Source organism: Podarcis bocagei, assembly GCF_964188305.1.
Source record: "Podarcis bocagei genome assembly, chromosome: 12".
Lineage (NCBI taxonomy): Eukaryota > Metazoa > Chordata > Lepidosauria > Squamata > Lacertidae > Podarcis > Podarcis bocagei.
In genome coordinates this window covers 50205244-50232452 of record NC_138137.1, presented here as the reverse complement: position 1 = coordinate 50232452, position 27209 = coordinate 50205244, and the positions used below count along the sequence as shown (strand labels likewise).

The 27209-nt window shown below is 42.8% G+C and overlaps 1 protein-coding gene and 1 long non-coding RNA gene across 5 annotated transcripts in view; one reads left to right on the top strand and one right to left on the bottom strand.

The window, feature by feature from the left end:
* The window catches only part of DPP6 (dipeptidyl peptidase like 6), a 527660-nt gene that overhangs the window by 158564 nt on the left and 341887 nt on the right, over positions 1-27209 (top strand). The gene's annotated exons all lie outside the window — the stretch shown is intronic.
* Positions 13629-26908, bottom strand: LOC308569815. Its single transcript, XR_014000880.1, has 2 exons — positions 26478-26908; positions 13629-14890 (listed from the first exon to the last, which is right to left on the bottom strand). It is a non-coding gene; the product is annotated as an uncharacterized lncRNA (long non-coding RNA).

The following is a 27209-nucleotide window of genomic DNA, read 5'->3' as shown; positions in this document are numbered from 1 at the left end:
GAGATGGGCAGGTTATGAATCAAAGAAATAGCTGCCAATAGCTCAGGCTGTTGATTGGGGGTGTTTTAAAGCAGACTTTAAAGTCAAAGTTGTGTAGACTGTGTAGGTCCTAAAAATGTGTAATGTGAAACAATTATGATGCCAAGAGAAAAAATACTGCTCGCTGCTTTGGAGTTAAGCATTGTTCTACAGTGCTGGGTTTTATCGGGTTCCATACGAGAGACTGAAGTGCCCAGCAGATCCTCTCGCACATAGCCACCTCCCCTCCCAGTGTCAGCAGAGAGTCGTGTGGCCGTGTGGAGAGTCAAAGAACCTGCAGAGTAAAAGAGCCCTGATCCAACAACCAGCCAGGAGAGGAAGCAAGCCAGTTCTAGAACTGCATGGGTCTGAGCCTGTGTAGCACTCAGGCAGTGGCCAACTCCTCTCCTCTTCCATTCAGCTGTACTACAGTGGCAAGAAAATGTAAGTTATATATGATGGTGATTTAGAGGCCATTAGTGCATTAGTGGGTTCTCTAGTGGGGCATATGCCCTGGTAGGCAACTGACTTTGCTACTCCCTAACCCCAGGCATGATTATTATTTTTTAAGTTTGGCCTGGACATTTGAGCGACCTAAGTAGGCCAATCGTTTTCTGAAATAATTTATTTTTTTAAAAGCGTTTTGAAGCAAATCCCTGATCAAGACTTACTATAGTGGTCTGAAAGCTAGGATAACTGGTTTAATATCATAACCAAATTATGCCTGACATTCTGGAAGTCCCGCTGTGCTTAATGTACTTAAGCTTTCAAGTAAAGGTGTATAAAATTGAAGTCACTGGTATCACTTCTGCTTCCAAGGCCCTCTGAATAGCTTCCTTTTCCTTCATGCAGCCTCTTTCTGTGCAAAAAAGTATAGCCTGCACTTTACTTTCCAACTGTGTTGTTATCCGATCTTCATTTAACTTCCTTCACTACCCTCTGTTTCAGCTTAAAATCATCCTCACCTTGCCTCCTCCAGCTTTATTTTGACCTTGGAATCTGCTTTCTTCTGCCTGATTAGCCCATATACGGTGCTCAGGTTAACTAGCCTTCTAGGACAACATACTGTAATGTTACTGACTTCACCAATAATCTGTCTCACCAGACATTCCTCTCTGTAGTGGTAAAACTCAGTGGCAGAGCAGTAGAGATCAGCAAGCAAACTGTAGTCAACATTGGATGAAGTCAAGTCATTCCGCCACTCAAAATCAATTTCATGGTCATGTTTCTTTGTTGGCTTAAAAATAGCACACCTGTTCATGCAAATCTTTGTACAGTAATAGTAATTAGGTCTTTGATTATTATTTGCAATCTCTAAAAATGTTGTGTTTTTTTTGCAACTCTTATTTTAAGCATGCATACACACACCTCACCTTGTGAGAAGCTAACTTGTCTATGCAGTGATTGCACAGCACATCCTAGCAATGGGTCCACAAGTTAAATAAAATATAATATGCAGACTTTACCTTGTACTGGCAGGAGAACGTAGGAAGGAAATATGGTCACCCCCAGGCAGAAGCAAATTGTAATGTTCTTCAAAATTCATTTTTCAGCAGATTGAAGGAATGATTATGGACAAAGTAAAAGTGTTAGCAACCTGGCATTCAAGGTTCTGAAAGTGATTGTTGGGGAAATCGCAAGGAAGATGCAGGTTTTATGAAGGACAATAAGAAAATACTTCCCTCAGGCTAGCAGTCTGCTGCAGTAAGCATCTATATTTTCAGTAAACAATCAAGAATAAAAAAAATACACATAAAGGATATGAAACATTTGCATTGGCACATCTCTCTGTAGCACTGATGTAGCATCCTTGCAAATAGCTTCATAACCTCATTATCTGAATATTTACTAGATGGCTCAGCAACTGTGTTAGTATTAAGGAGGAAAATCTTCTGAATTTGAAGCAGTGCCATGAGATGCTTCTGTCTCCACAGAGATCCATAGAATCATAGAATCTTAGAGTTGGAAGGGACCTCAAGGGTCATCCAGCCCAACCCCTCCATGTAGGAATCTCAGCTAAAGCATTCATGACAGATGGCCACCCAACCTCTGCTTAAAAACCTCCAAGGGAGGAGAGTCCACCACCTATTGGCAGTCTGTCCCATGGCTCAACAGGTCTTACTGTCAGAAAGCTTTCCCAAATGTTTAGTCGGTGTCCCCTTTCTTGAACTTGAAGCCATTGGTTTGAGTCCTACCCTCCAGGCCAGGAGAAAACAAGCATGCTCCCTCCTCCATGTGACAGCCCTTAACATATCTGAAGATGGCTATCATATCTCCTCTCAGTCTCCTTTTTTCCAGCCTAAACATACCCAGCTCCTTCAAGTGTTCCTCATAAGGCTTAATTTCCAGACCCTTGATCATCTGGGTTGCCTTCCTCTGCACATGTTCCAGCTTGTCAACATCCTTCTTAAATTGTGGTGTCCAGAATTGGACAGGTGTGGTCTGACCAAGGCAGACTAGAGTGGGGCTATTACATTCCTTGGTTGGGACACTGTACTTCTGTTGATGCAGCCTAGAATAGAATTAGCTTTTTTTGTTGCTGTACCGGACTGTAGCTTGTGGTCCACCAAGACCTCTAGATCCTTTTCACATGTACTGCTTGTAAGCCAGGTGTCCCCCATCCTATATTTGTGCATCTGGTTCTTCCTGCCTAAGTGCAGAACCTTACATTTGCCCTTACTAAAATCCATTTTGTTAGCTTGCGCCCAGTTCTCCAATCTGTTAAGAATTCTGATTCTGTCTTTTGCAGCATTAGCTACTCCTCCCAGTTTGGTGTCACCTGCAAATTTGATGAGCATCCCCTCAATTCCTTCATCCAAGTCGTTTATAAAGACATTGAATAACAATGGGCCCAGGAGAGACACCTGCAGCACCCTGCTTGTCACTTTTCCCCAGGATGACGAGGAACCATTAATGAGTACTCTTTGGGTTCGGTCAGTCAACCAGCTATAAATCCACCTAATAGTTACCCACATTTTACTAGCTTCCTTGAGAGAATATCATGGGGGACTTTGTCAAAAGCCTTACTGAAATCAAGATATATTATGTCCACAGCATTTCCCTGATCTACCAAGTTGGTAATTCCATCAAAAAAAGAAATCAGATTGGTCTGGCAGGACTTATTTTTAAGAAACCCATGCTGGAATTTGTATGGCACTGGCATTTGTATGGCTGCAGAGTAGATTTGATTTATTGGTATTTCTTAATAATTTAGAGAAAGAACATCCTGGTTTGCATGTCACACTAAGCCAAACCATGGCTTAACATGAACAAGCAAACGTACAGGCTCCCAGAGAGAAGATTGCAGCTGCATTGCTCCTCTGTTGGTTTTGGTTTAGCATGTTATCCAAAGCTAGGCTCCTGCTTTAGCTCTCGCCAGACATACCATGAGATGTAACAGAGGTTTAGCCTATGGTTTGTCTGGGAGAGCTAAACCATGAGCCTAGGTTTGGATGACATGCTGAGTCAAACCATGCCTTAGGTGGGTCTGTTAGGCCAAATTAATTAAGACTTGCCTTTGGGAATGAGGCCAAGGTCCATTTAGTCTAAGAAGCTCCACATTCTGTTCCCATCTTCTTCCATGCATGGAGATTCCATTTAGTCTTCATGGCTAATAGCTATTGACAGACCTATTTGAAGTGAATTTGTCTAATCCCTATTTAAAAAGCCATCTAAGCTACTGACTGTCACTAGTAGTAAAATGCAAAACAGCATTATTCTTCAGTGCCCAGAAAAACGAGAGTGATAGAAAACTAGTTACAGAGTTAATATTATAGAGATTTTGTTTGTTTGTTTGTTATGTAACAGGATTTTTATACTGCACAATCATTGTAACCTCTACATAAAATATACATTAGAAATACTGATAAGATCAGATGTTAGAAACTAGCTGACCTAAAAAAAATCATAATAGAAATAAAATCGGTTATAACACACATTATGAAATAAAATTACATATTAAAAGACAATGCACACTGGAGAGAAATAGCACTTCTCTTAACCTTCAGAACTGATGTACCCCGATGTAGCTTCTTTTTAATACGGGTTTAGAAGCTTTCCCCAATCCTTAATCTGAGATAACCATCGTATATTGTTTATAAGTATATAAGTTTATAAGTATTGCAGATGATGCTAGTATTGCTCTTCCCTTCCCTGCATGCTATGTAGTTCAGGGGTGCTCAGAAGCTAGATTAGGATCAACTGGTTGATCTCTGCACATAGATGGCCAAGAGTTTCTCACTTGTCTAACAATGGCAACAACGCTATTACTCCTGCTAAACTATAGTGCTAAAGTGAAAGAAAGCTGTGGGAGTGGGATAACCAAGCATAGCTGAAGAGTAGACCCATCGAAATGAATGGAATTGAGTTAGTCCTGTCTGTTAATTTCAATGGGTGTACTCCGAGTAGAATTTGCATTGGATACAATCCTAGGAGTGGATTTTTGTGTGGAAAATAACATATTCCTGATCTTTATTTTTTTAAATTCCAAGCCCACATCCATCCCATACATTTAAAGAACTATTATGTCATTTTAACAGCCATGGCTCCCCTCCAAACAATCCTGGGAACTGTAGTTTGTTAAGGGTGCTGAGAGTCATCAGAAAACCCTTACCTCCCTCACATTTCCCAGAGTCCCCTGGGGAGGGAGATTAATTGTTGAAACCACTCTAGGAATAATTTGTTAATACTGAAGCTGTGTTGATAGCAGGATCCCAGATGACGTGCCCCTTCCCTAGATGAAATAAGCTTCAGTATTGATACAGCCCTGCAACCCTAACCTGACTTTCCTGGGAGTAAGCTTCACTGAATTCAATAAAACATACTTCATTGTTAGGAATGCAACAAAAACCAGCTAGTTTTTTTGCCTTCCACACTAGGTGGGCGAAAGGTTTCTCCATCTGCTACAGCAAGTCAGGTCTGGGAACTGATAATCACTCTAAATACAAGCGTTCTTTTATCTAACAAGAGCTAATAAGCATCTGCTGTTTGGAAAATGTCAGATAGAGCCAAAGTGCATGCAATTAGATAAGGATAATATAGCAGATAGTGAGGACAGGCATGCTGCTGCTTTCCCCCTAACCCCACCCCCTTGTAAAAGTGTTCTGTTACAAAAGCAAGTGGCTTTCTGGCTCTTCAGCACAGGGCCAGAGATTGTCAGAGATGGAAACAAGAGCTAATGTGATGAAGTGACAAGGTTAGTCTTGGGGGAACATGCAGGCTGTACTTTTCAGGCACTTGATGGATGGAGGGTTGCCTGGGCTACAAGTCGGATATTTATAGGGTTAGAGAAAGTCGAGGAGGAATGAAATTGCAAAAGATTAAGAAGATATCTCTGGCAGCATACTTGTCCTTTCTTCAAGTTATAAATGATAAATTTGGAGATGTGGTGTCACCTTATTGTCATTGCTCATCTTGGGTCATCTGGTAGCTCTCTGGTTCCCAGGAAAATCACTGCAAACAAGTTCTGCTTCTTCACTTCTCAACTTTGTATGCTCATGGATCTTTCCAAAGCAGTGGAAATGTGCCAAAACCAAACAAACCCCAGTATATGGAAATGACATGAATTTGAAATTATCAGTGATTTTCACTGTGCACAAAATGGTGCGTGCTTGCAATTACCATACAATTAATGGCAAACTAGACAACTCGATCAATGTCCAGGCTTTTGTTATCTAAATAACAGCAATGGGGTGGAGTTTTTAGAGTCTAGACCCATAGGAGGAGCAGGTGGGTGGGAAGGGGAAGTTTTAACTCTTTTTTCTCCCTAATATGTTCCTGACAATGCCCATCCAAGTTGCATTTCAAGAAGTTGCATTGCCAGGTTTGTTTGTTCTGGTTGAAGACAATAAGCAAATTGTTTGTCACCATAGCTGTTAACACTAAAACAAGAAAAGACAAGTACGCTCTGTGCCATTAAAATACTTTACTATCTTGGTTAAACTGGTTCAAGGTGAAACTGTGCAAGGGTGGATGGAATTTAGATCCTACTGAGTCTTCTCTTTCTTATCCCCTGCTACCTGGATATACCCTAACTTTTATACCTAATATATATCCATTGAAGGGAGGAGGAGGAGGAGGAGGACTATGTGCTCCTGTTGCATTAATCCATGTTACAAGAACCCCCTGTTTACCTGATGATCTGAACTTTTAGGAGGAATACAATATTCAAGGAGGCCCAGAGCAGTAAGAGGGACTTCACTGCCAGCTCCTTATCCTGTGATTTATTGTAAATTAGATAGTGCTGCATTGTGCATCTGGAGTTTGCTCTCAATATTCCCCAAAGGATTCTTCTCTTGTTAAAAAGCACAGTGTGCCTTTCCAACCTGAGAAAGCCCTAATTTAATTTGAAAGTCGTTATTTTGCATTTCTTTCATTTGATCTGCCTACTGGCAAACCGTAAAATTTCTCTTTGCTCTGCTGGAGTTCAATAGGAGACAATTTCTGTAACTTCATAAAGGGATTGATTAAAAACACTCCAAGTGTATATTATCAGAGAGTATTCTGAAGGAGGGGGCTGGGGAAATCTCATTCACCAGGCTTTCTGTAATATTATGAGGTTATATAGCCATGGGTTGAATTAGAGATTGCTAAGGGTTTGTAAGGGAAGGTGATGGTTATCAAAATCCAAAGCTTGAAAGTAACATTTGTGTGGTGCAGGGAGAATTCTAAGCCTTCTGTCAGTGGATTTATGGTCAATTTACATACCTGAACCCAGAGCCACGAATTTAAACAGGCTCTGCTGCACTTCCACTCCCCCTTTCAAATTTATTTAGTTTGTGATCATCAGGGTCATTAATGGCACAGAGCGTACTTGTCTTTTCTTGTTGCCTGAGAAATGACTAAAATGATTTTGTTATAAAGGTAAAAATAACACACATGTAAATGTGGATACTTAGGTTAAAAACAACATACAAGCTTGACTTTCTGGCAAACAAAATCCAGACATTCTGAGATTTCATGCTAAACTACTGGAAAGTAGACATTTCTGCAACTGTTGCCCCTTCAAGCAGTCCTAAAGTCTCAAGGAACTTCCAGATGTAATTGAAGAAACAAATGAAGGGTTGTTTTTGTTTTTTGGTAAGGTGAAGCGAAAACACAGCAAGATTTTGGTTCAAATCACAGCGAGTGTTGTTTTCTTGGACATTTTTGTCTCTGCAGCCATGTTTTCCCCCGTAATCACCATGCAGTCGGCTCTAGAGTCTAGACTATTAATCATGCTTTGTCAGATTTACCAGCAGTTTGACAGTATTTCTCAGAAATTTCTCTGTGTGGTCTTTTCCTCTGGGACAAATGCTGCTCTTGTCAGGCATGTTCTTCAGTATGGTGAAAGAAATCTTGACCACGAAGATGTTTTGCATGTTTTCCATGCCTTGTCTTTCCATAGTTCTGTATGAGCAGAATTTTGATCTCTGGACATTCCCTTCATTTATCCCTCCGGTGTGTTAAGAGGACTGAGTGTACTGTATATGCCTTCTCTTCTCTTGCTTTCAGTTATGTGTTAACCTTCATTATTCTATCTGCTACTAGAGCTCTCTGACGATCCAGCCCTCTGTTAATTATAGCTGGGCTTAGGAGACTCCGTGCTGGGCACTCATGTTAAGTTTTTTTTTAAAAGTTGTGCTTCTGTACTCCTGTCCAGAATTGTGTCCTGCGGCATCAGAATGCAAATGCAGAGACCCAAAATACATTTCCCTACATTGAGTCTACCCTATTTCTAATAATGAGCTTGCAATTGAAATGTCAGCCTACAGGCAGCTCCTGATGCTTTAAGCTGATGTAGAACACATCATTTTTTTAAAAAAACTGGAGGAACTTATTTAGTCTGAGGACTACATTCCCTCATAGACAATCTTCTGAGATCCACATGCCAGCGTGCAGGGCTTAGAGGTAAAAGTGGGTTGAGCAATGAACAAGACTCTTAATTTTCTAAAGCAGGATGCATTCCAACCAAGCAGAAGTCAAAAGTTTCCATACCCACTCCATGCTTTTAAAATATGAAAATAAAGGTATCACCTAGTGTGCATGTGTCAGTGCACACATGCATGTTCAGTACTCGTTGATCTGTGGAGTCACTACGTGGGTTGCATGTGTGAAAAAGATATTACAGGCAGACTTCCATGCAACCCAGTCACTGTTATTTTAGTTGCAATGTGCCATTCAGCCACAAGTCGTGATGTGCTAAGTGTCTGAGTGACATGCTTTCATGATGAACCAGGCCTAAGAATGGATTCAGACGTTCAACATCATCACCATCACTTTTATTTATATCATGCCTATTTCCCTGATATGCTTATTTCCCTGAGCTGAAGCTCAGGCTCAATGGCCTGGGTCTGCACCAAGCCAAGATGGTCTCTGGCCTTTTCAGCAGTCTTAGCTTTTGGAGCTGGAGTCAGCCATGTCCTCCCAGGACAGGTGGGGAAAAGGCCTGCAAGGCAGGGAGCAGGTCTTCCAGGAATCACAGCCAATATGGTGTTTAGTTCAATATAGCAGCAAGGCTTTGCAGAGAGGTGGGAGAGTAGGATGAAAGCATGCCAGATGTGCCAAATGACTAATTTGTAATGCAGCTGCTTGGGAATATGGGAAATGAGCAAATTCATCCTTTAGAAGTGTAACATGAGCTCTGTTGGATCTGGTCAGAGCACGAAGCTCCCTCCTAGATAGTGTAAGAACATTTTACCCAATAGTCAGTAATAAATTGCCCACCTTCAGTGTGTACATCAGCAAAGTGTCCCTTAAACTGACAGAGAGAGCCATCTTGGCAAAGTACTTATTTTGATAGTTGCTCTTTACGATGACTGCTGGGAAATGCTCTGTTCTAGTATCTGCTTGGTGACAATTTATGTACTTGGGGAAACAGGAGCACTCAGATAAAGACGGGAATTGTTTGGGAACGGGGACAAACAGACTCAAAGCTTTGCCAGGCACTGAAGAATCATAGAGATGTGGAAGAGAATAATTTTTAAATGCTGATGGGCTGCAGCAACATTACTCTCATTCCCTACTGCTTGTAGCAAAAGAATCACATCTTCATAAGAGGCACACATAGAAAAGACGCTAGCAATGTGTGAATATCCTCTCCCCGCTACTCTCACATCTTGTTTGGGCTGCTAATTACAAGCTTCCTCTGCAAATGTTTTTTTGGGGGGAGGGTTAATTGGCCTGTAATGTTTTGGCACATGAGTTCTTGCATTGTCATTGTGGAAACAAAGTGCAGAGAGAGACACACCTGGTTCATTGTGCACCAGCCATGATGCCTTGATTAGCTGCTGGAAACTGGAGCAGGTGGAGATGCCAGAAGCTCTGCCAGTTCTGACTGTGTCATAATTCATTTTCATTTCTCCAGAGTCTGGAAGTTACCCAGCTTTTCATCTGGCCATATTTCTGGAGTGCTTCATGGGCACATGTGTCATCAAGACCTTCCAGAACTTGCAAATGGGTTTGATGGGCTTGTGCTGAAGGCCACACTGAATGGGATGCTAGCAAGAATCGTGCTAGCTGAATGGACAGGTGTGAGTTGCACGCGCACACACACACACATTTCTGAATGAAGGGATTCCAATTTCATCGCTCATTCAGCTTTCTTTTAAATAAATACAGTGGCACGTCATCTTAAACCACAGTTAAACGAAACTATGGCTTGAAGGTGGACACACAGCTAAACTGCTGCCTTGCTGCCAGAAGCCTAGCCATCACCTAGATTAGTGATGGGCTTCAAGTCAAAGCAAAGCCAAGAACATACAACAACAGGACCATGGACAGCTCTAAAGGGGTTCTGCAGGTTGAAGCATTCTGCTAAGTGAGCTAGCCACAGATGCTATCTCTGCAGAGAGCTGAATCCAATTGAAGCCCTGATGTAGGCTGAGCAGGCCTGGAGTGTGGTGGGCTGTGCAACCCTGGAGAAGCTAGGTGCATGGCTAATGGGCCCTCACGTTATTCTTCAGTTTTTAGTTTCTGTGCTGCTTGGGAGCTGGGAGATACTGCAAGAGATTAATCCTCTCAATCAGAGGATGGTAGCAGGGCTGTGTCCTCTGGTCAGGAGGCCCTTCATTAAGGTACTATTGGCTCTTCATATGTGGAAATAGCTTGAACCTCTTCCTCACCAGAGTCCTCTACTGTGCACTGCAAGGTCTCCAGGTTCAGCACTGATCTTTGAGTATGTTTGGCGTAACAATAATGGAACAGTGGGAGGCTTCTACAAATGTACCTTCCAATGCTATAATTCTGTGATTCGGTGTATAAGTGCCCACTTCGTTGGCTTCCCATATTTTCAGTTAATGCCCAGGCATAAATCAAGATTCTCTGAAAAGCTGATGTCCGAATATGCGCTTAAGGCTGCTTTCCTCCATGTATTTACTAGAGAGTTAGTTTTCTTGAACTTAGTAGGCCTTCCATAAAAATAAGTGCTTGAAATGCATGGGAAGAGATGCGTGCCAAAGGCTAACTTGTGCCTAATGCCGCACTTGCAGCTGGTTCTGCCTGCAGCTACAATAAACTTAAAAACAGCACATGCATAAAGTTGTGCATCTGTTACCATAATTTCCATCCTTTCTCCCTGAAATGGTCCAAATTAGATTGCCAATAATGATTACACAATGCTAATTGTGCTCCTGTTCCTTGCATGTTTACCAAGGACAATTTGTGCATTTGTCTCTGATGCTGTTCTTCCTTGCTTCCTTTGATTCCTAACACTTCTTCCTGTTCACTGCCTTCTTTGCTTTTAAAATGTTTCCCCAGTCATAATATCCGACATCTTCTGCCAACCCACCCACCAGTTTGCAAACTCATCACATTTCGATCTTCTTTTACTCTTGATTTTAAACAGGCATATAATCACGAAACCCAAAAGAGCCTGGCTTTACCATTCCTGTCTGCAATGCAAAGCTGCAGTAGCAGCAAAAGTGGTTCAAACATTACATTGGGTGATACTCGTACCTTCCTGCTCTCGTGCGAGCTGTGAATATTAGGACCTCAGCTGCAGGTTCTTTTGTTGTCTCAGGTGCTCTGAAATGCCTTGTGTGTGACTGGGAATGGAAGTGAACTGTTGACCTTTCCCTTCTTATTAGATCGTACATTGCCATTGCTGAAATCTATGAAGTCCAAGGGCACCTATTGTTGGTGTTGAGAATAAAAATCCAATTAGAATCAATTTGTTTGCTCAAAATGCAAACATTTATGAACAGACCCTATGTGGATAATGACATTATATGGGTGGCACTGGATTTACTTGCATCTGTGTGGAGCCAGGACTTTTCTGTTACTGTTCCATTCTTATTTGAGAGAGATGTTAATGTTCTTGCCTTCTTTTTGGATTATAGCCTTCCATAACAGGCCCAGCACCACAACTGGTTAAGGATGTGTGAAGTACCATTCCCACCAGAATCCAGGTTAGAACCATATTTTTGGGTGCAGGCAGAAGCATTTCCATAACGCACCCAAACCCAGTGCTTTATGACATAAGTCCGACACCACCACTCTACTCTTTTAGACAACTGCTGAAAACTTTTCTCCTTTGGCAGGCTCATCCAGTCATGTGACTTGGTTACGTTTGTTCTTAGATTTGTTTTAGTTTTAGTGTTCTATTCTATTTAGATGCTTTTAATGGAATTAAAAATGTTTCAAATATTTTTTGCTTTCATTTTTAATTGTATTTTGTAACACAGAAGTATTTATTGCCCTGGACTCCTTTGGGAGGAAGGGTGGGGTATAAAAGTAGCAAATAAACAAACAAACCTCACCTGAATGTTCCTCCATCCCTGTGAGACTCCAGGGTCAGGGTTCAAGATTAGGTAGTCATTCTGAACTTCAAATAGCAGAGCTGAGCAATTCCACCCATTCCTACAACCAGCATGGTTGGCATAACTCTATGATAATGCTTCCCCGAGCTACTTGCACTTCATAAGTACTGGCTTCCCACTCCTTTGGTTAGTTCCCAAGCATTGCAATTAGACTTAGGGAAACTGCTGTCTGGATATACGCTTAAAACACTACACATGTTTACTGTTTAGTACAGTGGTACCTCGGGTGGCGCTGTGGGTTAAACCACAGAGCCCAGGACTTGCTGATCAGAAGGTCGGTGGTTCGAATCCCCGCAACGGGGTGAGCTCCCGTTGCTTGGTCCCTGCTCCTGCCAACCTAGCAGTTCGAAAGAATGTCAAACTGCAAGTAGATAAATAGGTACCACTCCAGCGGGAAGGTAAACGGCGTTTCCGTGCATTGCTCTGGTTCCCCAGAAGCGGCTTAGTCATGCTGGTCACATGACCCGGAAGCTGTACACCGGCTCCCTCGGCCAATATAGCGAGATGAGCGTCGCAACCCCAGAGTCGGTCATGGCTGGACCTAATGGTCAGGGGTCCCTTTACCTTTACCTTTTACCTTGGCTTAAGAACTTAATTAGTTCTGCAGGTCTGTTCTTAACCTGAAACTGTTCTTAACCTGAGGTACCACTTTAGCTAATGGGGCCTCCCGCAGCCGCTGCACCGCCGCTGCATGATTTCTGTTCTCATCCTGAAGCAAAGTTCTTAACCCGAGGTACTATTTCTGGGTTAGGGAGTCAAGCATCTGTAACCCAAGGTACCACTGTAACTCATGCTGTCAGGGCAAGGATTTCCATGTGCGATGGGACTGTTCCCCCACTCCTCCCCCTGTGTGTTCCTTGCACCCTGCCCAGAGAGTTGGGGGAACCCCTAGAACACATTTAGGGGACATGTGGCAGGGCAAGAGAGGGAGAACGTTCTGTTGGACCAGCAGAGATCATTGTGCTGATGGAACATCCACATAGTGCAGCATTGGATACAACCCTTTGCCCTACTGAACTCCATGGGGTTTCATCATAATAAATATACTTGTGATCATGCTGCAAGTAAAATGTGCTGTTGAGGTGTCCTTTGTGGATGCATTTGAGTAATAATGGGGCTGTGTCCATTGAAAAAACATGACAATGCATTATAGACTGTCCATTCTCTCAGTTTCCTATAACATTCCCATCATTTCTTCAGATACAATAATGCGCACACAGATTTTTCCTTTCCTCCCCAAGTCAGTAGTCCTCAAGGATACTTTTACATTATAGGTACTTCACATTTGATTAAGAGGTTTTCTATAAAATCAAAGAGACATGGAATAAACAGTTCATTCTAACAGCTGAAGCTCTATAATAAATCCATATTAATATCAAATATTATTATAAATCATTTCCACAGTCCCTCATCCCCCAACAAGGACATCTTCAACCTTCTGAGCATGTAAACATTATAATCAGAAGTCTATTTTTTTTTTGGTAATCAGTTTTGGACTTAGTTCTATCCAAAAGCAGTCTCATTCTTAATAAATAAATACAATTGTATCTTTAAGTGGGTCTTTAGAAAGTTGGAAGTACTAAGCTTCTTTTGCTCTTGTTTTGTTTCCATTGAACTATTTTTTTCCTATTTCAGCAAAGTTTTAAAAAGCATTTCGTGTTTATCCATACTTTTTGAGCAAATCAAGGGCACAGGGATCTCTTTTTTTGGAGGGGCTAGTATAAGATGTATGAATATGAAATGCATAATTTGCATATGAGCATCTCAGTGCCATATTCATCACTTTTGTACCGTATAATAAAACTGAAAAATTGATTGAAAAAAGCACGATCTTATTTATTATGCCTGATTAAGGCCCCGCGGAGTGTACCATACGAAGTTCCCACGAAAGCATTCTAAATAGCGCCAGTGTTTTCATTGCAATCTAAATGCAAATATAGGGTCCAAAACCACAGAACTGAAATAAATGCAGCTTTGATTTTATTTAGCCAGCAGAGGGCAGGGTTTGCTGTGCGGAAATCAGTAATGGAGTGAGGAATAAAGTCTTAGAAAATAGCAGCGAGTGAAGAAGGAATTGCTATGGGCAATAAGTAAATCCTCCCCATCCTCCTTCATCACCATCATCATGCCATCTCATTTCCTGCATTTTAGGTGAAATATATTCCTCATCTGTAATTCATTGCATGTTGAATTAGCAATATATTACCATGAAAGCAGTGGGAGGGATGTGCGTTGGCTGCAGGTTATGTATACATGAGGACTCCCAACATAATCCTCCAACGCAGGGGTGGGGATTTTGTTGGACTACAGCTCCTCTCATCCCAGACCATTTCCCATGCCAGTTGTGGTGAATGAGAGTTGGAGTCCAACAACATCTGGAGGGCCATGGATTCCCAAGGCCGCTCTAATAGAAATATTAGCTATATGTAATTAATTAGGGACGCAGGTGGCGCTGTGGGTTAAACCACAGAGCCTAGGACTTGCCGATCAGAAGGTTGGCGGTTTGAATCCTCGCGACGGGGTGAGTTCCCATCGCTCGGTCCCTGCTCCTGCCAACCTAGCAGTTCAAAAGCACATCAAAGTGCAAGTAGATAAATAGGTAACACTCTGGCGGGAAGGTAAACAGCGTTTCCATGCGCTGCTCTAGTTCACCAGAAGCAGCTTAGTCATGCTGGCCACATGACCCGGAAGCTGTACACCGGCTCCCTTGACCAATAAAGCGAGATGAGCGTCGCAACCCCAGAGTCGGTCACGACTGGACCTAATGGTCAGGGGTCCCTTTACCTAATTAATTAAGTAAAGGTTTGCATAGACAGTCAGACCAATCTCCGCCCCTGGTATGTGCTGATTTTTTCCCAATGGCTTAGAGCAGCAATCAGAAGATCTGAAGGCAGTGGTCTTTCCTCTGGGATGTTAGCATCCAAAATGCACATATGCAAACTGGCAGTTAGGACAGTTGGTACAGTTATGACAGTTAGTAGAACCGTCTTAACAGTTAGAGCAGCAGGTATGCTGTCTGTTGTGCTGCTGTCTGCCTCAGAGTCAGAGTATCAGTCTGTCTGTAAAGGTTTGTTAGTCTTAGATACAAATCTATCTATGTTTTAGCAACTGAGGTATCACCTTCCTGCATTGTATATTTAATCTGCAAGTGCAAATTTGTAAGTAAAAGTTAGTGGATACTTATACTGTACTCTAAAAGAGAGTGTCTAGCTCAATTTTTCTAGGAGGGAAAGAGAGAACTAATTAAAGGGTCAAACGACCCTTTGCGCTGACTTACACAAAACTCTGCTAAATGGGAACTAGAGTTTAATTCCCACATTTCCCAGTGTTCTTTTAATTGGAGGTGCCAGTGATTGACCCTCACACTGTAGGGGAACTTGAACCTGTCCAAAATGTAGAAGAGAGAGCTTGTGCCCTAGAACTAATTTGTGCTCTCCAGATGTTTTTTAAACCACAACTCCCATCTGCTGCTTGAGGATGGTGGGAGTTGTAGTTCAAAACATCTGGAGGGCACCACATCATTGAAGGCTGTTCTAGAAGACTCAGAGCTGGACAAGGTACGGCGAGACAACCGCTTAATAGCTATTGTTGACATTCTGTTCAAATGTAACTCTATATGTGCCTAATGCATGTATAATTGTCAGCATTGCATTGCATTTGCAAACAGTCTCTGTCCTCACTTAGAAGTGCCACTAACATAAACGTATTAAATTATTGCCATTGCCTTTAGTGGAACGATTACATTTATTTCTGGTGGGTGGGGTGCCTAAAACAGATAAACGATGCTTGATTAGAAAGTTAACGCAGCTGGCTTTATGAGCAGAGTACAGCCAAAGTTAAGCACACAGTTAAGCTGAAATGATTTTAACTCTCAGATTGAAATCAGTAGGTCTTGCAAGTGCCTAACTTGTCCGGATTGCACTCTATGTTTCTGTTTGGCTTGCTCTTTTAAGAAAGTGGTTCGTATTACATATCCATCAATAATGAAATGGTACTGGGAAGAAGCTGAGGAAGACACTTGGTGAAAGCCAGAGGGAGCCATCCTTGTTTTTATGAAGTACCAGAAGCTTAGAAATGTGCACTGTTTTTATTTTTATATATATATATATATATATATATATATATATATATATATATATATATATGCAGGTTTTGGTGTTTTCGGGTATCTTCCCGTGTAAGAGTTGGGGTGTCTAGGCGACGTTTCGACGAGGTCTCACTCGTCATCTTCAGGCTGGTGCTTTCGGCTTCTTGTTACTAGAACAGAGCAGGATCTCAGTGTTTGAGTTCCTATAAATACTGTTGAGGGGGTGTGGTGTATAGCCTCCAACGTTCTGGGCAGAGAGGAAGTTCCCAGGTTATTGTGCCTTTTCTTCTTTTGTTCATTAATTACTTGAGGGATATCTTGAGTGATTTCTTGAGTGATATTCTGAGTACCACTTAGGAGGGTCATTAGGTGTGGATTAGTTGCTAAAGCTTTCGTGTCTTGACCTCTTGAGCTTGTGAAGAGTTTTTCTGAGTTTTTCTGAGAAGAGTTTTTCTGAGAAGATGGCTGTACTGCACTTAGTTGTGCTCTGGCTTGGCTTCGTGTATAGGGGCGAGCTGTGGTTTTGTGCCCTGTGCCAGCCAGATCTGTGTAGGGATTGCAGGGGGGTGCAGCATCCGGAGGTGCCACTATGGTTTGGCTACTGGATGGTATCTGTAATTTATCTGTGGAGAGGGTCTGGGTTTGGGTCTGGTGTGGTTGATTGGAGATGGCGTTCTGTGTGCCTCTGGTTCTGGTGTCGGTTTTTGTGGGGAGGGCTAATTTCCAGATGTCTGGCAGGCGGGACGTGTCGTCACGCTTGTTCATGTTGTGAGGGTGTTTCTCTATCTCGATGGCTTCCATGATTATTCTCTTGTGGTGATGTTCCATGTTAAAGAGCAATTTGGAATCTGCAAAATTAATTTCGTGTCCTGTTTCTTTCATGTGTTGGTAAAGAGAGGAAGTTTTTTCTTCTTTTTTGATGGCATTCTTGTGTTCTGCGATACGTGCATTTATTCGTCTGTTTGTTTGTCCAATGTACGTGGCTGGGCAGACTTTGCAGGGTATTTCATAGACCCCTTGGTTTTCTAACTGGATTTTATCTTTTGGGTTTCTGAGGATATTGGCTATTTTTTGGTTGGTGCAAAAGGCTGTTTTGATATTGTGTTTATGGAGGATTTTGCTAATTTTATCTGTGGTGCCCTTGATATAAGGAAGGAGGGCCATGCCATTGTTTTCTTCTGTGTCTTGGTTTTTGGGGGGTGTTTCTTTTTGGATTAGCTTCGTAACCCTGTTTTGCTGGTATCCGTTGGCGATTAACACATTTGAGAGATTCTGTAACTCAGTTGTCAAGTGGTCTTCGTCAGCCAGGCGTTTGGTTCTGGAGATGAGAGTCTTGGCTACGGAGTTTATTTGTGCAGGGTGGTGGTGTGATTGTGCATGTAAGTAGCGGTTGGTGTGTGTTTTTTTCCGGTAGATAGTGTGTCCTAGGGAGCCATCAGGTTTTTTGTAGATTAGGACGTCAAGGAAGGGAAGTTGGTTGTTGGCTTCTATTTCCATAGTGAATTGTATTTTGGGGTGTAGGCTGTTGAGATGTGTGAGGAAGCTATCTAGTTTTTCCTTCCCGTGTGGCCAAATTACAAAGGTGTCGTCAACATATCTGAGCCAAAGTTTGGGTTTGTGTTCTGACTTGTCTAAAGCATTGGTTTCAAAGTGTTCCATGTACAGATTTGCGATGACCGGTGAGAGGGGTGATCCCATAGGTGCTCCTTCTATCTGTTTGTATCTTTGTCCATTGTGGATGAAGTACGTGTTGGTTAGGCAGTGGTTGGTCAGGTCCAGGATGTATTCGGGGGGATTGTATTTGTTTTGAATGGCTGTCAAGGCTTCATTAATGGGCACTTGTGTGAAGAGAGATACAACATCGAAGCTCACAAGTAGGTCATCGGGATGTAGGTTTTGCTTCTTTATTGTTTCTATGAACTGGAAGGAGTTTGTAACGTGTGAAGCGATAGATTCTGCATAGGGCTGAAGTTGCTTAGCGAGAAATTTAGCGAGATTTTGTAGAGGTGAGCCTATGGAGCTGACTATTGGTCTGAGTGGTGTTCCTTCTTTGTGTATCTTGGGGAGACCGTAGAGTTTGGGGCATCTGGATGATTTTTCTCTGGGGATGATTCTTAGCTGGATTTCTTCACTGATAGGAGAGGCTTTTATTTTGGATTTGGTGGTTTTTTCCAGATAGGTGGTGGGATCTGTTTTTATAGGTTGGTAGGTAGGGTCTTGGAGTAGATTTGATAGTTTTGCTTGGTAGTCCGATGTGTTCATCACAACAGTGGCATTACCTTTGTCTGCTGGGAGAATGATTATGTTGTTGTCTTTCTTCAGGTTGGTGAGTGCTTTCTGTTCTTCTTTGTGTAAATTGCTTCTGGGTGGTTTGCTGGAGCAGAGGATGTTGGTGACTTCGAGTCTGATTTTATTGGCTTCATCTGGGTTGATTTTGGTTAGGCTAGCTTCGACTCCGCATATGATGTTTTCCGTGGGGATGCGTCTCGGGGCGACTGCAAAGTTGAAGCCTTTGGAGAGTACTTTGGTTTCAGTTGAGGTGAGGATCCTGTCTGATATGTTATGTACTGTTTGTTTCATGGGTTGTTGTGGAGGGTGGCTGGGCTTCTGGCGTTTCTCTAGTTTGTGGAGTTTGTTGGTGTGTGTGTCTGTCTTATGTGAGGACTCTGTTTCAGCTCTCCAAACGGCTAGTTGTTTGCATTTGTCCCAGAGTGCAGGGTGGATTTTGTTACAGAGTTTGAGGTGAAGAGTGAGCAGATCTTTGTTGGTTTGGTTTAGTAGGTATCTTTTCTTATGTAGTTCGTTTCTGATTAGGGATAGTTCAGTTCGTTTCAGGATCCTTTCGGTAGCTGGGGTTTTAGAGTGGAATTTAAGTTGGAAGCATGTGGGAATTAACTTGTTGTCTCGGCAGTTGCATAGGAACAAGAGATCACATAAGATGGTGGCTCTTCGGATTTCTAGTTTCTCGTAGGTTCTTGTCAGCTGGAAGGTTTCCTCCCCGTAGAGGTGAGATATTTGCTTTCGTAGATTTTCACGGGTACAGGAATGCAGGTTTTGGTGTTTTCGGGTATCTTCCCGTGTAAGAGTTGGGGTGTCTAGGCGACGTTTCGACGAGGTCTCACTCGTCATCTTCAGGCTGGTGCTTTCGGCTTCTTGTTACTAGAACAGAGCAGGATCTCAGTGTTTGAGTTCCTATAAATACTGTTGAGGGGGTGTGGTGTATAGCCTCCAACGTTCTGGGCAGAGAGGAAGTTCCCAGGTTATTGTGCCTTTTCTTCTTTTGTTCATTAATTACTTGAGGGATATCTTGAGTGATTTCTTGAGTGATATTCTGAGTACCACTTAGGAGGGTCATTAGGTGTGGATTAGTTGCTAAAGCTTTCGTGTCTTGACCTCTTGAGCTTGTGAAGAGTTTTTCTGAGTTTTTCTGAGAAGAGTTTTTCTGAGAAGATGGCTGTACTGCACTTAGTTGTGCTCTGGCTTGGCTTCGTGTATAGGGGCGAGCTGTGGTTTTGTGCCCTGTGCCAGCCAGATCTGTGTAGGGATTGCAGGGGGGTGCAGCATCCGGAGGTGCCACTATGGTTTGGCTACTGGATGGTATCTGTAATTTATCTGTGGAGAGGGTCTGGGTTTGGGTCTGGTGTGGTTGATTGGAGATGGCGTTCTGTGTGCCTCTGGTTCTGGTGTCGGTTTTTGTGGGGAGGGCTAATTTCCAGATGTCTGGCAGGCGGGACGTGTCGTCACGCTTGTTCATGTTGTGAGGGTGTTTCTCTATCTCGATGGCTTCCATGATTATTCTCTTGTGGTGATGTTCCATGTTAAAGAGCAATTTGGAATCTGCAAAATTAATTTCGTGTCCTGTTTCTTTCATGTGTTGGTAAAGAGAGGAAGTTTTTTCTTCTTTTTTGACGGCATTCTTGTGTTCTGCGATACGTGCATTTATTCGTCTGTTTGTTTGTCCAATGTACGTGGCTGGGCAGACTTTGCAGGGTATTTCATAGACCCCTTGGTTTTCTAACTGGATTTTATCTTTTGGGTTTCTGAGGATATTGGCTATTTTTTGGTTGGTGCAAAAGGCTGTTTTGATATTGTGTTTATGGAGGATTTTGCTAATTTTATCTGTGGTGCCCTTGATATAAGGAAGGAGGGCCATGCCATTGTTTTCTTCTGTGTCTTGGTTTTTGGGGGGTGTTTCTTTTTGGATTAGCTTCGTAACCCTGTTTTGCTGGTATCCGTTGGCGATTAACACATTTGAGAGATTCTGTAACTCAGTTGTCAAGTGGTCTTCGTCAGCCAGGCGTTTGGTTCTGGAGATGAGAGTCTTGGCTACGGAGTTTATTTGTGCAGGGTGGTGGTGTGATTGTGCATGTAAGTAGCGGTTGGTGTGTGTTTTTTTCCGGTAGATAGTGTGTCCTAGGGAGCCATCAGGTTTTTTGTAGATTAGGACGTCAAGGAAGGGAAGTTGGTTGTTGGCTTCTATTTCCATAGTGAATTGTATTTTGGGGTGTAGGCTGTTGAGATGTGTGAGGAAGCTATCTAGTTTTTCCTTCCCGTGTGGCCAAATTACAAAGGTGTCGTCAACATATCTGAGCCAAAGTTTGGGTTTGTGTTCTGACTTGTCTAAAGCATTGGTTTCAAAGTGTTCCATGTACAGATTTGCGATGACCGGTGAGAGGGGTGATCCCATAGGTGCTCCTTCTATCTGTTTGTATCTTTGTCCATTGTGGATGAAGTACGTGTTGGTTAGGCAGTGGTTGGTCAGGTCCAGGATGTATTCGGGGGGATTGTATTTGTTTTGAATGGCTGTCAAGGCTTCATTAATGGGCACTTGTGTGAAGAGAGATACAACATCGAAGCTCACAAGTAGGTCATCGGGATGTAGGTTTTGCTTCTTTATTGTTTCTATGAACTGGAAGGAGTTTGTAACGTGTGAAGCGATAGATTCTGCATAGGGCTGAAGTTGCTTAGCGAGAAATTTAGCGAGATTTTGTAGAGGTGAGCCTATGGAGCTGACTATTGGTCTGAGTGGTGTTCCTTCTTTGTGTATCTTGGGGAGACCGTAGAGTTTGGGGCATCTGGATGATTTTTCTCTGGGGATGATTCTTAGCTGGATTTCTTCACTGATAGGAGAGGCTTTTATTTTGGATTTGGTGGTTTTTTCCAGATAGGTGGTGGGATCTGTTTTTATAGGTTGGTAGGTAGGGTCTTGGAGTAGATTTGATAGTTTTGCTTGGTAGTCCGATGTGTTCATCACAACAGTGGCATTACCTTTGTCTGCTGGGAGAATGATTATGTTGTTGTCTTTCTTCAGGTTGGTGAGTGCTTTCTGTTCTTCTTTGTGTAAATTGCTTCTGGGTGGTTTGCTGGAGCAGAGGATGTTGGTGACTTCGAGTCTGATTTTATTGGCTTCATCTGGGTTGATTTTGGTTAGGCTAGCTTCGACTCCGCATATGATGTTTTCCGTGGGGATGCGTCTCGGGGCGACTGCAAAGTTGAAGCCTTTGGAGAGTACTTTGGTTTCAGTTGAGGTGAGGATCCTGTCTGATATGTTATGTACTGTTTGTTTCATGGGTTGTTGTGGAGGGTGGCTGGGCTTCTGGCGTTTCTCTAGTTTGTGGAGTTTGTTGGTGTGTGTGTCTGTCTTATGTGAGGACTCTGTTTCAGCTCTCCAAACGGCTAGTTGTTTGCATTTGTCCCAGAGTGCAGGGTGGATTTTGTTACAGAGTTTGAGGTGAAGAGTGAGCAGATCTTTGTTGGTTTGGTTTAGTAGGTATCTTTTCTTATGAAGTTCGTTTCTGATTAGGGATAGTTCAGTTCGTTTCAGGATCCTTTCGGTAGCTGGGGTTTTAGAGTGGAATTTAAGTTGGAAGCATGTGGGAATTAAGTTGTTGTCTCGGCAGTTGCGTAGGAACAAGAGATCACATAAGATGGTGGCTCTTCGGATTTCTAGTTTCTCGTAGGTTCTTGTCAGCTGGAAGGTTTCCTCCCCGTAGAGGTGAGATATTTGCTTTCGTAGATTTTCACGGGTACAGGAATGCAGGTTTTGGTGTCTTCGGGTGTCTTCCCGTGTAAGAGTTGGGGTGTCTAGGCGACGTTTCGACGAGGTCTCACTCGTCATCTTCAGGCTGGTGCTTTCGGCTTCTTGTTACTAGAACAGAGCAGGATCTCAGTGTTTGAGTTCCTATAAATACTGTTGAGGGGGTGTGGTGTATAGCCTCCAACGTTCTGGGCAGAGAGGGAGTTCCCAGGTTAGTGTGCCTTTTCTTCTTTTGTTCCTTAATTACTTGAGGGATATCTTGAGTGATTTCTTGAGTGATATTCTCAGATGAAGCCAATAAAATCAGACTTGAAGTCACCAACATCCTCTGCTCCAGCAAACCACCCAGAAGCAATTTACACAAAGAAGAACAGAAAGCACTCACCAACCTGAGGAAAGACAACAACATAATCATTCTCCCAGCAGACAAAGGTAATGCCACTGTTGTGATGAACACATCGGACTACCAAGCAAAACTATCAAATCTACTCCAAGACCCTACCTACCAACCTATAAAAACAGATCCCACCACCTATCTGGAAAAAACCACCAAATCCAAAATAAAAGCCTCTCCTATCAGTGAAGAAATCCAGCTAAGAATCATCCCCAGAGAAAAATCATCCAGATGCCCCAAACTCTACGGTCTCCCCAAGATACACAAAGAAGGAACACCACTCAGACCAATAGTCAGCTCCATAGGCTCACCTCTACAAAATCTCGCTAAATTTCTCGCTAAGCAACTTCAGCCCTATGCAGAATCTATCGCTTCACACGTTACAAACTCCTTCCAGTTCATAGAAACAATAAAGAAGCAAAACCTACATCCCGATGACCTACTTGTGAGCTTCGATGTTGTATCTCTCTTCACACAAGTGCCCATTAATGAAGCCTTGACAGCCATTCAAAACAAATACAATCCCCCCGAATACATCCTGGACCTGACCAACCACTGCCTAACCAACACGTACTTCATCCACAATGGACAAAGATACAAACAGATAGAAGGAGCACCTATGGGATCACCCCTCTCACCGGTCATCGCAAATCTGTACATGGAACACTTTGAAACCAATGCTTTAGACAAGTCAGAACACAAACCCAAACTTTGGCTCAGATATGTTGACGACACCTTTGTAATTTGGCCACACGGGAAGGAAAAACTAGATAGCTTCCTCACACATCTCAACAGCCTACACCCCAAAATACAATTCACTATGGAAATAGAAGCCAACAACCAACTTCCCTTCCTTGACGTCCTAATCTACAAAAAACCTGATGGCTCCCTAGGACACACTATCTACCGGAAAAAAACACACACCAACCGCTACTTACATGCACAATCACACCACCACCCTGCACAAATAAACTCCGTAGCCAAGACTCTCATCTCCAGAACCAAACGCCTGGCTGACAAAGACCACTTGACAACTGAGTTACAGAATCTCTCAAATGTGTTAATCGCCAACGGATACCAGCAAAACAGGGTTACGAAGCTAATCCAAAAAGAAACACCCCCCAAAAACCAAGACACAGAAGAAAACAATGGCATGGCCCTCCTTCCTTATATCAAGGGCACTACAGATAAAATTAGCAAAATCCTCCATAAACACAATATCAAAACAGCCTTTTGCACCAACCAAAAAATAGCCAATATCCTCAGAAACCCAAAAGATAAAATCCAGTTAGAAAACCAAGGGGTCTATGAAATACCCTGCAAAGTCTGCCCAGCCACGTACATTGGACAAACAAACAGACGAATAAATGCACGTATCGCAGAACACAAGAATGCCGTCAAAAAAGAAGAAAAAACTTCCTCTCTTTACCAACACATGAAAGAAACAGGACACGAAATTAATTTTGCAGATTCCAAATTGCTCTTTAACATGGAACATCACCACAAGAGAATAATCATGGAAGCCATCGAGATAGAGAAACACCCTCACAACATGAACAAGCGTGACGACACGTCCCGCCTGCCAGACATCTGGAAATTAGCCCTCCCCACAAAAACCGACACCAGAACCAGAGGCACACAGAACGCCATCTCCAATCAACCACACCAGACCCAAACCCAGACCCTCTCCACAGATAAATTACAGACACCATCCAGTAGCCAAACCATAGTGGCACCTCCGGATGCTGCACCCCCCTGCAATCCCTACACAGATCTGGCTGGCACAGGGCACAAAACCACAGCTCGCCCCTATACACGAAGCCAAGCCAGAGCACAACTAAGTGCAGTACAACCATCTTCTCAGAAAAACTCTTCACAAGGTCAAGAGGTCAAGACACGAAAGCTTTAGCAACTAATCCACACCTAATGACCCTCCTAAGTGGTACTCAGAATATCACTCAAGTAATCACTCAAGATATCCCTCAAGTAATTAATGAACAAAAGAAGAAAAGGCACATTAACCTAGGAACTTCCTATCTGCCCAGAACGTTGGAGGCTATACACCACACCCCCTCAACAGTATTTATAGGAACTCAAACACTGAGATCCTGCTCTGTTCTAGTAACAAGAAGCCGAAAGCACCAGCCTGAAGATGACGAGTGAGACCTCGTCGAAACGTCGCCTAGACACCCCAACTCTTACACGGGAAGACACCCGAAGACACCAAAACCTACATTCCTGTACCCGTGAAAATCTACGAAAGCATATATATATATATATATATATATATTTCAAGAAGGGTTTTTATAGAAGCCTTGTTGTTTTAAAGATGCAAATTTGATGTTTGAATGCTCATTTAGAAGACATTAAAAGGTGTATGGAAATGTGCTATATGAGACATGTGGCTTGCCCTTCCTCCTCCAAAAATGCTAGCTATCAGGGCTAGAATCACTGCTGAGGCCCCTATGCCAAGGGGGACCCACAGTTGACTACCAGAGATCCCCCCCAGCCCTGTTGCTGTTCCTTTCCCTGCTCACAGTTCACTCCCTCTGCTCCCCTAATTTTTAGTCTGTGGCCCCACAGGCGGTTCACTTTTTGATGTGTTTTTCTCTGTTAGGCTAAAACTATCGAATGCAAACTAGAGTGGCAGTTTCCTTCTCACACACCAGATATATGGAAGGGGAACAATTTAAAGGCTGTTTAACTGTAAAAGGCTTGTAATCAAGAAAATAAGAGTTTGGCCAAGGCTCTAGAGATTTACAGTGGTACCTCTAGTTACGAACTTAATTCGTTCCGGAGGTCCGTTCTTAATCTGAAACCATTCTTAACTAGAGGCGTGCTTTCGCTAATGGGGCCTCTTGCGGCCGCTGCTAAAAAGAGAAATTTGGATATGAAGTAGGGGGAGTTGGGAGAGATGGAGGACAGAGTGGTGGGGAACTGCAGCAAATTTTGGAGTGTGACTTTCCCCTGTGCAGGATACTCCATTCCATTTCCCCTCCTACTAGATTTCTATTCCTCCTTCAACTTTCAGTCCTCATTCTGTTGCAACTGAGCATGTTAAGTTTTTCATGCAGCTTCTGTGTTTGCGTGTGTTACTTGAGAATGTGACAGAGGGGACTGAAAAATAAAAATTAACATCAAAGACAGGAGTCCCTGTTGGGAGCTGCCCAGCGTGGCTGTGGCAACCAGGTCAGATAGGCAGCATATTATTATTATTATTATTATTATTATTATTATTATTAGTGTCTGTCTTAAGGTGATGTTTATTTTTTATTTTTAAAAAATAAACACCTACAGCCTGAAATTGAACAGTGGATTACATTGAAGGCTTCTGTAAGCTGCATTCTTTCTCAGCACAGCCTTTCAATCTGCAATAAGGGTATAAATGAATTGTGCAGGGGTTCTAAGCTACTCACTCGGGTTCTAAGCTACTCACTCAGATTCTGCCCAACGCCTGACCTGCAGTATGTGTGTGGGTGTGATGGGTAGGTATCTCGTACATAAGCACATGCACAGGATGACTCAGATCACTATTTATTAGTATATAGATAGCAATGATGAACAGTGGCAGGGAAATGCTCGGTTTTTCATATACATATTACAGTTGCAAATGACCTCCATTTCTGAGCTACCTGAGATTCTTTGCATCTGCCTTAATCAAAATATTTTAGATGTTTTCCCCACCCCGCATTCCATTTTAGATTTGCCTGAGGCATCACGGCAATAAAGCCTTTCTAATAGAAGGGAATGAGAGATGCATTAGCCAGTATATTTGACTCAAACCGTGTGCGGGGAACTGCTTTAAAGAAGTACACTGGCCATTTTGTTAAGAGTCATTGGGATTATGGTATTCTGCAGTCCACTAAATATTTAGAGAAGTGTCAAAAAGGAAAGCTCTGTGTACAATATAAATTAGGTATCTCTAGGGACTAAAAAGGTACATTGGCTGATTTTCTCTCTTTTTTGGGGGGGGGGGGTAAAAAGTATCTAGCTTACTATGGGAAAATAATGAGTAATTGCCATGGCAACCTCCCTCTCATAGGGTGCTCATATACTGCACACACATAAAGAGAGAATCGTATCAAAGAAGGTATCACACTTCAACTTCTTATTTAGATATTTTTTTTCTTCCACACGATAGCCTACTCGCCCCCAAACCATTCAGCAAGGGGGAAAAAAATCAAAACTAAATTATGCTTGTTGGCAAAAACAATAATTTTCTTTTGAAAGGGGACAACGGGGAGTTCTAAGACTGTACAGCAAAATGGCAAAGAAAGATAACGACTCATTTTTTTAATAATGGTTTGTGATTCGAGGACCCGATCCCCGCTTGAGGAATAAAGACACGTGGACACAGAATGTAAGGTTAATGGGTAAGGTAAAGGCCACAACTTTATTGATTACAGCATGTGAGAAGGTATTGGCTTAGGCATTGGACCACGGAACATTAGACTCCACCCACTCGTAGAGGGGTGAGTCTGAGGAGGGGTTAACCACCAGTAGGGGAAGCCTGTTGATGCTAATCCAACTATAGGCTCTCTTCCTGATGTCACCGAGGGTCGTGCCATGGCCCCCCGCCACACGTGCATTGGACAGGATCCATGACCGCCCGATTCCTTTAGCGGAATACCCAAAATTGTCGGGGAAGGCAATGGCCACACCTTGCCCCCCCCCGAAACACCAACAACACATTCCAATGCCTAACCACCACCCGAGCCAAAAGGCTCGCCGCCAATACCCTCACAGCTGCAACCAATCCCTGAGACTATTGGATATGTTAGCCAGCCATATGTTGTTTCCACAATCTGAAAGGTGAACGCCATCATCCCGGAATAGGGTCTGGTCGCCAATCTGGATATCATCATGAGATATAACTAG